Source organism: Trichosurus vulpecula, chromosome X, assembly GCF_011100635.1.
Source record: "Trichosurus vulpecula isolate mTriVul1 chromosome X, mTriVul1.pri, whole genome shotgun sequence".
Taxonomy (NCBI): domain Eukaryota; kingdom Metazoa; phylum Chordata; class Mammalia; order Diprotodontia; family Phalangeridae; genus Trichosurus; species Trichosurus vulpecula.
This window is the reverse complement of record NC_050582.1, coordinates 30610002-30622256: the sequence shown is the minus strand read 5'-3', so window position 1 is coordinate 30622256 and position 12255 is coordinate 30610002.

Here is a 12255-nt window from a genome sequence, read left to right as displayed (position 1 = left end):
ACTCCTTTTCTCCCTATTCTTTTTATGAATGGATGAATAAAGTGTTCATTAAGTATCTGCTATGTGCCAAGTATTGTCCTGGGCACCTTGAATGCAAATACTAAACCAAAAGGGTAGCTAGGTGGTCAAGTGGTTAGAATGCTAGACCTTCAATCAGAAAAAACCTGAGTTCAAATCTGGTAGTGTGACCTTGGGCAACTCATTTAACCTCTGCTTGCCTCAATTTCCATAACTGTAAAGTGAGGATTATCGTGAGGATCAAATGAGATAATTTTTTTAAACACTTAGCACGATGTCTGGAACATAGTAGGACAACTGGGCAGTTGGGGCAGGATGTCAGTTACAGTTGGGCTGCCTCCAGAACTGTTCATGCGTAGAATTGGTGCCTAAAATGATACTGAAATATGAAGGAAGCCATTGGATGGCAAAGTTAAGCTGAAACTCTAGAGCATGCAAAATAGCTTTGCACAGTGTTAGATTGGTGCATGTGTCTTAGCAGACTAAGCTATAGAGAGGGAGAATAAAGAGAAGAGTATTTGTGTCTTGACTAACTTAAGATAATCAACATGTATGTTCTATGATATGAGACTAGTTATTAAAAGAGCTGACATCCCTTTTCAAGAATTTTCATTGTGTCTCTACCAAGATATTAATTTCCTGTATGTTACACTCTGCTGTGTGCTTTTGACACTGAAGAATTTGGGAAGCAGCAGACTTTGCCCCTAATTGAATTGATGTGATGTGTGAGATTTCTGTAATAGCTCTAAAATGTCTATCAATATAAGAAAATCTCTTAAGAATCAACAAAGGTCCAACACTTAGAGTGGGGGTAGAATATTAGATAGAGGATTCTCACTAAAAGATGTGTGTATCCACCCATAAAATGCATTTTTATATGCTTTCAAAGCCAGCAGCCAAGATCTTTCTCCCAAAACTTGGAAAACAATTGATTGCCTTTGAATCTTGCAAAAGTACAAACATATTAATATTTGTAACAGAACCATAACCTTAGAATAACATAACTACTTAATACTCAAATGGATCTGTGATAACATCAATTAGAATTTTCCCTCCCACAATGTGAATTGCAACCAATCCATTCCTGACCATCGTGTGCAATTCTTGTCCATAAATTAACCACAGGGTGTCTTCCCAGTGTGGGGAGGCCTTCCAAACTTTCTACTGTAGAACAGCCTGGCTGTCCACCTGCCATCCCTCACCTTTACCACATAACTAGTCTGTCTTTTCTTCCTATCATATATTTCCCTGATGACATGTTTTATTCCTACTCTTCTTCAAAGTTCCTCAGTGGTTCTATATTGCATATGACACTCATTTTTAATTCTTCACAGATTCCTGTGTTCCATGTATTGTTGCCACATAGCAGCAATGATTGAATATTATTTTAAAAGGTGGACCTTTGTTTCCAAGAGACATTTGGGGTTATTAAAGGAGTTTTGCAATTTTCTGAAGGCAAGCTAGCTTTCTCTCTTGCTCCTCCTGACTGAACCCAATTCCTTGTCCATTTGTACTCCCTATTCCAGGTGTACATCCTGATGGGCAAGCTCTATGTGTTATCTAGCCAAGTCATCATCCACTTGGTCTTTCTTGGGCAGATGGTCAAACCAATCTCTTTAGAGCAGTTGTGGATAGGAAAGAACTTGCAAGAGTCTTTAATTCTTTTTTCCTCTACTGTATTAATTTTTGGTACAATACACATAAACACAGTAGGATCCAATATTCTCTACATTTTTTGTCAATTGCAAAAAAGAGAAAGATGTAATCCATGACTTGAAAATCACTTGCAGAAGATGGCCACATGAAAACAGCATCTCACTGGAGCTCTCTCACAAGTTCTGTCAGATTCCTATAAAAAAGTGAATCTGAGCACATTTGAGAGAGTTAGAAACCAGGAGCAGTCTGAGTGAGGCAAGTTTCCAAGCCAGAAGAGTCCGAAAGGCCGACGGGACAAATCTGTAGGCTGGGAGAGCACTCGGCGTGCGGAGCTGCTCCAGACAGCACCAAAGCAGAAGCAGCTGCGGAAACCAACGTGCGAGACAGGCTGGGAGAAAGCTGGGCGCCCGAAACCGGTGGAGATCCCCAGGCCTCCCAACACAGGATGGCAGTCTGTGGAAGTGATGAAAGGCAGCAGCACAATGCCACCGGCTGTGAGACATCAACTCCTGGGGCTTGCAGCCCAAAGGTATGAAATGCGTCTTCTTGAACTTCTGGGAGACATAATGGCCAAGTAAACAGCTCTAATCCCTCCCCACCCCCCGACCCAGAGAATTCCTCGGGAAAAAACGCTGGAATAGAGGAGACATAGCCAAGCAGCGGGAGTTCCTGAGTCCCAGAGGGGCAGAGCCAGCAGGGGTCAACACCAGGAACCCAGACATACCCTTGCACCCCCAGGGGAAGTGCCAGTCACCAGCACAAACAACAGACAGCTGAAACCATTGCTGAAGAGCAACAGTGCTGGAGATTAGCCACAGGGGAAGAGGAGACTTCAAGGGAGCCAGACCCCTCCCCCACACCTCAGGAAACTGAAGGCTATAATACACAAAGCCAGTTAACTAGACTCACAATCCCCAGAATAAGAAACCTGGGACAGAGAGCCCTGAGCGCCAAAAGCAGAAATTCATTGTAAAGCCAGAAAAAGGCTAACCAACATGAAGAACAAAAAAAACCAAGGACCATTGATTCTTTTTATGGAGACAGGCATGATAAAAATACCAATTTGGAAGAGGATAGCAATGACACTATACCCATATCTGATTCCTCAAAAGGGAATGTGAACTGGTCTCAAGCCCAAAAAGCATTACTGGAAGAGCTAAAGGAGGATTTTAAAAACCAAATTAGGGAGGTAAAAGAAAAAATGGAAAAAGATGGGAAAAAAACTGATGAAATTAAGTCCTTAAAAAATAAGATTGGTGAAATGGCTATGGAGATTCAGAATCTAAATAGAGAAAATGACACCCTGAGAGGTAAAATCAACCAATTGGAAAAGGAGACTCAAAAGTAAAATGAAGACAGCAACTCATTAAAAATTAGAATTGAGCAAGTGGAAGTTAATGACCCTATGAGGCACCAAGAAGGAGTCAAACAAAATGTAAAGAATGAAAAAATAGGAAAAAAATGTGAAATATCTTATTGGAAAAACAACTGACCTGGAAAATAGATCCAAGAGAGATAATTTAAGAATTATTGGTCTACCAGAAATCCACGATGAAAAAAGAGCCTTGACAGTATCTTTGAAGAAATTATCAAAGATAACTGCCCAGAGGTCCTAGAACCAGAGGGTAAAATAGTCATTGAAAGCATCCACCGATCACCCCTGAAAGAGATCCCAAATTGAAAACACCGAGAAATATTATAGCCAAATTTCAGAATTACAAAGTAAAGGAGAAAATACTGCAAGCAGCCAAAAAGAAACAATTCAAATATCGTGGAACTACAGTCAGGATCACGCAGCATCTCTCAGCTTCTACATTAAATGAAAGGAGAAATTGGAATATGATATTCCGAAGGGCAAAGGAGCTGGGACTAAAACCAAGGATCAACTACCCAGCAAAAGTAAGCATAATTTTTCAGGCAAGGAGATGGACATTCAACGAAATAAGGGAATTCCAGACTTTCCTGATGAAAAGGCTGGAACTCAATGGAAAATTTGATCTTCAAATACAAAACTCAAGAGAGACATAAAAAGGTAAACGGGAGGGAAAAACCCCACGAACCTTATTAATCAATAAGGGCAAATTAGTTACATCTTTGTATGGGATTATATCATCTTATGTATGTTATATAGACATAGATATAGATAGATATGTATGTACATATATATGTCAAATTTGAGAATAGTAGAGCTATTATGACAATTGAAAGGGATACACATAGACTGTGAATGTCTGTATAAAATAACTGATATAAGGATAAAAAACATAATTAAGAGATGTAAAGGGGGGTTATGGCAGAAGAGGTAAGGAGGTAGTAGAAAAGGGTAAATTACATCAAATGAAGAGGCACAAAAACACATTATAGTAGAGGGAAAGAAGGGAGGGAGAAGAGCAGTATCTGAGCTTTACTGTCATCGGATCTGGTTCAAGAAGGGAATAACATACCCTGATAAGTATAGAAATCTAACTTGTCCTACAGGCAGTAGGAGGGGAAAGGGGGAAAAAAGGGAGGGGGTGGTCAGAAGGGAGAGAAGAAGTAGCAAGTGGGAAACGGTAAGATAAGGGAGGGTAATCGAGAGGGAGGGTAAACTGAGGAAGGTGGCGGTCAAAAGAAAACTTTGTTGAGGAGTGGAAGGGGAAAGGGAGAAATAAAAGCATAAACAGGGGGAATTAGGATGGAGAAAAAGACACAGATAGAAATCATAACTGTGAATGTGAATGGAATGAACTCTCCCATAAAACAGAAGCAGATAGCAGAATGGATTAAAAACCATAATCGTACAATATGCTGCTTACAAGAAATACATTTGAAACAGGGTGATACACACAGGGTAAAGGTAAAAGGCTGGAGTAAAATACATTGCACCTCAGCTAAAGTAAAAAAAAGCAGGTGTAGCAATCCTAATCTCAGACAAAACAAAAGTAAAGATAGATTTAATTAAAAGAGATAAGGAAGGACACTACATCCTGCTAAAAGGCACCATAAACAATGAAGCAATATTACTGTTTAACATATATGCACCAAGTGGTATGGCATGCAAATTCTTAGAGGAGAGGTTAAGGGAGTTACAGGAAGAAATAGACAGCAAAACTATAATAATGGGAGACCTCAACCTCCCCCTCTCTGAACTTGATAAATCTAACCTCAAAATAAATAAGAAAGAAGTTAAGGAAGTGAACAGAATTTTAGAAAAGGCAGATATGATAGACCTCTGGAGAAAACTGAATGGGGATAAAAAGGAATATACTTTCTTCTCAGCGGTACCTGGCACATACTCAAAAATTGACCATGTACTAGGGCATAAAAACCTCACAATCCACTGCATAAAGGCAGAAGTAGTCAAAGCATACTTTTCAGATCACGATGCAATAAAAATTATTTGTAATAAAGAACCACGGAAAAATAAGCTAAAAATTAATTGGAAACTAAATAATCTAATTCTAAAGAATGAGTGGGCCAAAGAAGAAATCAGAGAAACAATTAATAACTTCATTCAAGAGAATGACAATAATGAGACAACATACCAAAAAGTATGGGATGCAGCAAAAGCAGTTCTTAGGGGAAGTTTTATATCTCTAAATGCTTACATGAATAAAATAGAGAAAAGGGAGATCAATGAATTGGACATGCAACTGAAAAAGCTAGAAAAAGAACAAATTGAAAATCCCCAATTAAATACCAAATTAGAAATACTGAAAATCAAAGGAGAGGTTAATAAAATTGAAACCAAGAAAACTATTGAATTAATAACTAAAACAAAGAGCTGGTTTTATGAAAAAACCAATAAAATTGATAAACCTTTGGTCAATTGGATCAAAAAAAAGAAAGAAGAAAATCAAATTACCAGTATCAAAAATGACAAGGGTAAATTCACCTCCATTGAAGAGGAAATTAAAACAATAACTAGGAATTATTTTGCTCAATTGTATGCCCATAAATTTGACAACCTTAAGGATATGGATGAATATCTACAAAAACATAAATTGCCCAGGTTAACAGAAGAAGAAGTAAAATTTCTAAATAACCCCATCTCAGAAAAAGAAATTGAGCAAGCCATCAATGAACTCCCCAGGAAAAAGCCTCCAGGGCCAGATGGTTTTACATGTGAATTTTATCAAACATTTAAAGAACAATTAATTCCTATACTTTGTAGACTATTTGGGGAAATAGGTGAAGAAGGAGTCCTACCAAATTCTTTTTATGACACAAATATGGTACTAATACCCAAACCGGATAGAGTCAAAACAGAGAAAGAAAATTGTAGACCAATTTCCCTAATGAATATTGATGCAAAATTTTTAAATAAAATATTAGCAAAAAGATTGCAGCAACTTATCACGAAAATAATACACTATGACCAGGTAGGATTTATTCCAGGAATGCAAGGCTGGTTCAATATTAGGAAAACTATCAGCATAATTGACCATATCAACAACAAAACTAGCAGAAACCATATGATCATCTCAATAGATGCAGAAAAAGACTTTGACAAAATACAACACCCATTCCTGTTAGAAACACTAGAAGCATAGGAATAAATAGAGCTTTCCTTAAAATTATAAATAGCATCTACCTAAGCTAGAGGCATTCCCAATAAGATCAGGGGTGAAACAAGGATGTCCATTATCACCCCTACTATTCAATTTGGTACTAGAAACATTAGCTGTAGCAATAAGAGGAGAAAAAGAAATTGAAGGAATTAGAATAAGCAAAAAAGAAACTAAATTATCACTTTGTGCAGATGATATGATGATTTACTTAGAGAATCCTAGAGGATCAAGTAAAAAGCTACTTGAAATAATAAACAACTTTAGCAAAGTTGCAGGATATAAAATAAACCCACATAAATCCTTGGCTTTCTTATACATTACTAACAAATCTTGCTGTTAGCAAGAGATAGATATTCCATTCAAAGTTACTGTAGACACTAAAAAATATTTGGGAGTCTATCTGCCAAGATGGACCTAGGGACTATATGAACATAATTATGAAACAGTTTTCGCGTGAATAAAGTCAGATCTAAATAAATGGAAAAATATCAGTTGCTCATGGTTAGGCAGAGCTAATATAATAAAAATGACAATTTTACCTAAATTAATCTATCTATTCAGTGCCATACCAATCGAACTACTAAAAATAATTTTACAGAGCTGGATAAAACAATAACAAAATCCATCTGGAAGAACAAGAGGTCTAGAATATCTAGGGTATTAATGAAAACAAATGCTAGGGAAGGTAGCCTAGCCATACCAGATATTAAACTATACTATAAAGAAGCAGTCATCAAAACTACTTGGTACTGGCTAAGAAACAGAGTCATGGATCAGTGGAATAGGGTAGGTACACAAGATGGAGAAGTCAACAACTATAGCAATCTACTCTTTGATAAACCCAAAGAATCCAGCTTCTGGGCTAAGAATTCACTATTTCACAAAAACTGCTGGGAATATTGGAAGATGGTAGGGCAGAAACTGGGCATAGACCAATATCTTACACTATATACCAAACTAAAGTCAAAATGGGTTCATGATTTAGGAATAAAGGCTGATACTATAAGCAATTTGGGAGAGCAAAGAATAGTTTACCTATCAGATTTATGGAAAAGAAAAGAATTCATGACACAGCAAGAGATAGAGAGCATTACAAAATGCAAAATGGATAATTTTGATTATGTTAAATTGAAATGGTTTTATATAAAACAGCCAATGCAACAAAAATTAGGAAGGAAGCAGAAAATTGGGAGAAAATCTTTACACCAGTGTCTCTGATAAAGGCCTCATCTCTAAAATATACAGGGAACTCAGCCAAATATATAGGAATACAAGTCATTCCCCAATTGAGAAATGGTCAAAGGATATGAACAGGTAGTTTTCAGAGGAAGAAATTAAAGATATCTATAGGCATATGAAAAAATGCTCGAAATCACTACTGATTAGAGAAATGCAAATCAAAACAACTCTTAGGTACCATATCTCTCCTGTCAGATTGGCTAAAATGACAAAACAGGAAAATGATAAATGCTGGAGAGGATGTGGGAAAGTTGGAACATTGTTACATTGCTGGTGGAGCTGCGAACTGATCCAGCCATTCTGGAGAGCAATTTGGAACTATGCCCAAAGGACCATAAAAATGTTCATACCCTTTGACCCAGCAATACCACTTCTAGGGTTGTATCCCAAAGAGATCACATAAGTGGGAAAAGGACCCATATGTACAAAAATATTTATAGCAGCTCTTTTTGTAGTAGCCAAGAATTGGAAATCAAGGGGATTCCCACCAATTGGGGAATGGCTGAACAAGTTGTGGTATATGAAGGTAATGGAATACTATTGTGCTATAAGAAATGGGGATGATACGGACTTCCTAACAACCCGGAAAAACCTACACGATATAATGCTGAGTGAGCGGAGCAGAACCAGGAGAACATTATACACAACCACAGAAATATAGATTCTGTGAGGGCTAATCTGGACAGACTTTGCTCTTCTCATCAACACAAGGTGCAAAGACAACTCCAAAGGACTCACGATGGAGAATGCTATCTACATCCAGAGAAAGAACTATAAAGTATGAATTCAAATTGAGGCACATTTTATGCCAGCCTTTTTTCCCGTTTTTTTTCTCTCTTTTGTTTTTGTTTTTGGGTATTTTTGGTTCTGTTTCTTCTTTCCCATGATTCATTCCATTGGTCATAATTCTTCTTCACAACTTGACTAGTGTGTAAATAAGTTCAATGCAAAGTTATACATAGTAGATATGTCAGATTCCATGTTGTCTTGGGGAGGGAGAGGGGAAGGGAGGGAAGAAAATCTGGAACTCAAAATTATGTAGAACTGAGTGTTGTAAACTAAAAATAAAAAAAAAATTAAAAAAAGAAAAAGAAAATCACTTGCAAAAGTCTTCCCATTCCCTACTAATTCCTCAATTCATTTATGGATAGGTTTCATACTGACCATGGGTCTTTCATTCTATCTTTAGGTTGGTAGTTGATGTTCTTTCAGACACCTTTTTCAGTATGAGATTCAGGCTGAGATTTTTTCTGTGCCTTTGGAATGTCCTCCTCCTTTGGATATCTTGTGAACTGATTCCTCAATGCCCTCACAATTGTATACTCTCTACCAAATATCTCCTTAATATACTGTTGGTCCAATCTAGCTGCTTTCCTTATCCTTCTTCTCTTTACTTTATCTCTACTTCTCCCATAAACCCATCTTACAGTCCAAGTGTAGGGGTTCCACCATCCTTGAGGGAAAACACACAGTTTCCTATAATAATCTCTGCAGGTCTTTTCCATTTTTCCTTGATTTGTTGTGCTGTTTCCATGTTGGTTCTTAAGTGCCATTGGGATGACTTTGCTTAATGAGAGCTCTCTAAACTAGTTTTAATCTCCACTGCTTCACTCTGCTTCCTGAGACAACATTGCCCACAATCATGAATCATCCTTACAACCGAGTTTATATTTTAAATCAGTGTTGTGTTTGACCACCATTTCTGTCTGTTTGGCAAGTAAGTCAAGTGGTGACTGACTAAGGCACTTCCTGGGATTTTTTAATAGTCACTGATTTACATTATTTAAACTTCTGTATGAAAGCTCATGATGTAAGTGTGAGGCTTTTGTATAGGCTACGAGTCTTGGACCTCTCTCATTCCTTTTTCCTAAACCATGTGTTCTGATACATATGTAATTTTTGCCATCCTCACCTTTTCCATTTCTGGTGAAGTCACTGAATATCAAAGTATTAGAGTTCAAATCTAGCCTCAGATACTTACTAGCTGTGTGACCCTGGGCCAGTTACTTGACCTCTCTTTGCATCAGTTTCTTCATCTGTAAAATAGATATAATAATAGCACCTGCCTCCCAGGACTGTGGTAAAGATCAAATGAGATAATTGTAAAGCATCTAGCACAGTTCCTGGCACACAGTAGGTGCTATATAAATATTATTGCTATTATTAGTAGTATTATTATTAATTGGAGGGGCTTGAGTTATTTCTAACATTTCTCTGCCTCTTCATCCTCTGTATCTAATGTTGCTACATAAACTTCAATTACTTCCAAGGTAATTTGCAAATATCCATGAGAACTGTAATAGGAGATGATCAAAAATCCCATGAATTAATATTTTTGGTTGCCTTTGGATGTTACATAAAACCAACTCTACCAACTTATTTCTTTGCCTCTCCAAGCAGTTCCTATCAGTCATTCTTCCATGTAGCTTGAACTTCCTTCTCTCTCCTGATTTCATTTATAGCAAAAATGTCAAAATTGACATGATCCAGCTCCCTTACTAGTATGTCTGCTCATTGGTCAATGGATAAGAATCTCACATTTAATGAGCCAACAATCTTCTACGTTGTCTAAAAACTATGTGTTGATTTGCACCTTCTGCCCCTTTTCCACCACATGTAAGGGGGCCACAGAGGACTGAAAGCTATTTGGCCTTTTCCTTTATTTCATGGATTCCCATGGCCAAAGAATTCATCCCCAAGTGGCCAAGCTATTGGTGATGAGCCTCTCCATACACAACTGGGCTGATCCTCAGAAAACAGACCCTGTCTTTTTCCAGGGCCATAGTCAATGTCTTTTTAATATGGCAGAACCTGCCAGAGCTCCTGTCTCACTGACATAGCCTTAAAACCTCAGGGTCACCTCCATCCCATAATGAGTCTTTGTGGGAAGACTTGGCAGAACATGAGCATCATGTTTCAAAAATGCTTTCTCTCAACAACCTGCACAACTCCAACCATGCAAATAAAAAGATTGCTAAAGAAAGCCAATCTATCAACCAACAAGTATTTATCAAGCGCCTGCTGTGTGCTCAGTGCTAGGCTCTGGGGATACAAGTACAAAGAATGACTCAATCTCTACTCATGAGGAGCTTATATTTTAATGGGGGAGAGAGGTACATATAGAAATATTTATAGCATAAATATAAGGTGAATACATGCAAATATATACAAAATAAAGACAAGGTAGTTTTGGAGGAAGAGCACTAGTTGGGGGGCCCAGGAAAGGCAGCATCTTAAAGAAAGAGAGGGTCTCTATGAAGTGGAGGTGATGAAAGAGTATATCCCATATGGGGGAAGGGGGAGAAACAACTAGGACCAAGGCGCAGAACCAATTCTTAGCTAATTGAAAAAGGAGTAATGGTCCCAGAGAACATCTTGTGTTCTAGGAGAGAGGCAGGACATTGCTGGGATACAATATTGTATAATGTTGTCAGCCAAGGTCACTGTTGTTAGGGTTTTTGCTTAATTGTTTTCTTTTGTTACAAGGGAGGATTCAATTCCAGGGAGAGGGATGTGAATGTTTCCAGAAATTACTGTGATGTAAAAACAAAATGCAACAATCAACGTATCCTTCCAAGACCTACACAGACACCCATGTCTCTGTCCTTGACTTGTGAGCTTTAGAGGGAGGGTAGCTAAGCCAGCACAATATTCCTACTTATTATAACAATGTTGCCCCCCGCTAAAATTCTCTTCTGAGACATTATTGGGGTAAATGGGTGAACTCGGGCTCTTAAAGGCAAACAGAGCATAATTTTGGGAGATCCTATCTAGCTGGAAAGGTTTGAGGTGATAGAGCCAGTGTGTTGTCCAAGGACTAACCTTGCTATGTTTGGAAAGGCAAAGGGGGATGGATTTTTTGGCTATAGGAAGGCCAGAAGACCATCAACTAGGTCATATAAGGGTTGCAGTCTCCATCATCACTGACATCTGATCGCCACAGATCTTTGGCGTATTGAAACGATAGGGCTAAATTTGTGGTCTGTCATAGTTGTGCTCTGAGGTGATTGTCCTCGAGGCAGTGAGGTGGTGCAGTGGATGGAGAGGTGCACCACCTGAATTCAGAAACATCTGAGCTGGAATCCAGCCTGAGACACTTACTAGCTGGATGGCCACTTAACCTCTGCTTGCCTCAGTTTTCTCAACTGTAAAATGGGGATTATAACAGCACCTATTCTCTAGTGTCATCGTGATGATCAAATGAGATAGTATTTATAAAGCACTTTAGCACAGTGCCTGGCACGTAGTAGGTGCTATATAAATGCTAGCCATTATTCCTAGTATCATTATTATTATTATATAATTGATTGATAGTATCAAGAGACTAAATGTTCTAGAAAAGTGAATTTATTACAACGCAACTTCTATTACCATCAGGGTGGAATTTGGTCCTCTTCTGGTTCCAAAAAAACTCCCCCAAAATGTGCTTTTCTTCTATCAGTACCAACATACTTAATGGATAATCTCTCAGAGCAATCAGTAAAAAGAGAGCACTGTCAGTGTCCAATGGGAGGCACCAAACATAAGTTGCTATGCTAGCCTTGTCACTGAAGATGAAGGGACAATAAAGTCTGTTTGCATTCCTAGTGCTGCCCCAGCCCTGGTTCTAACTGTGACTTTGGACAAGTCACTTTAGTTGACATTCATGTAGCGCTTTCAAGTTTGCAAAGAGGCTTACTGACATGATTTCATTGGAGTCTCACAACAACCGTATAAAGTAGATACCACCATTCTTAAAGATGAAGAAACTGAAGCAAACAGAGGTTAAGTGACTTGTCCAGGGTCACACAAG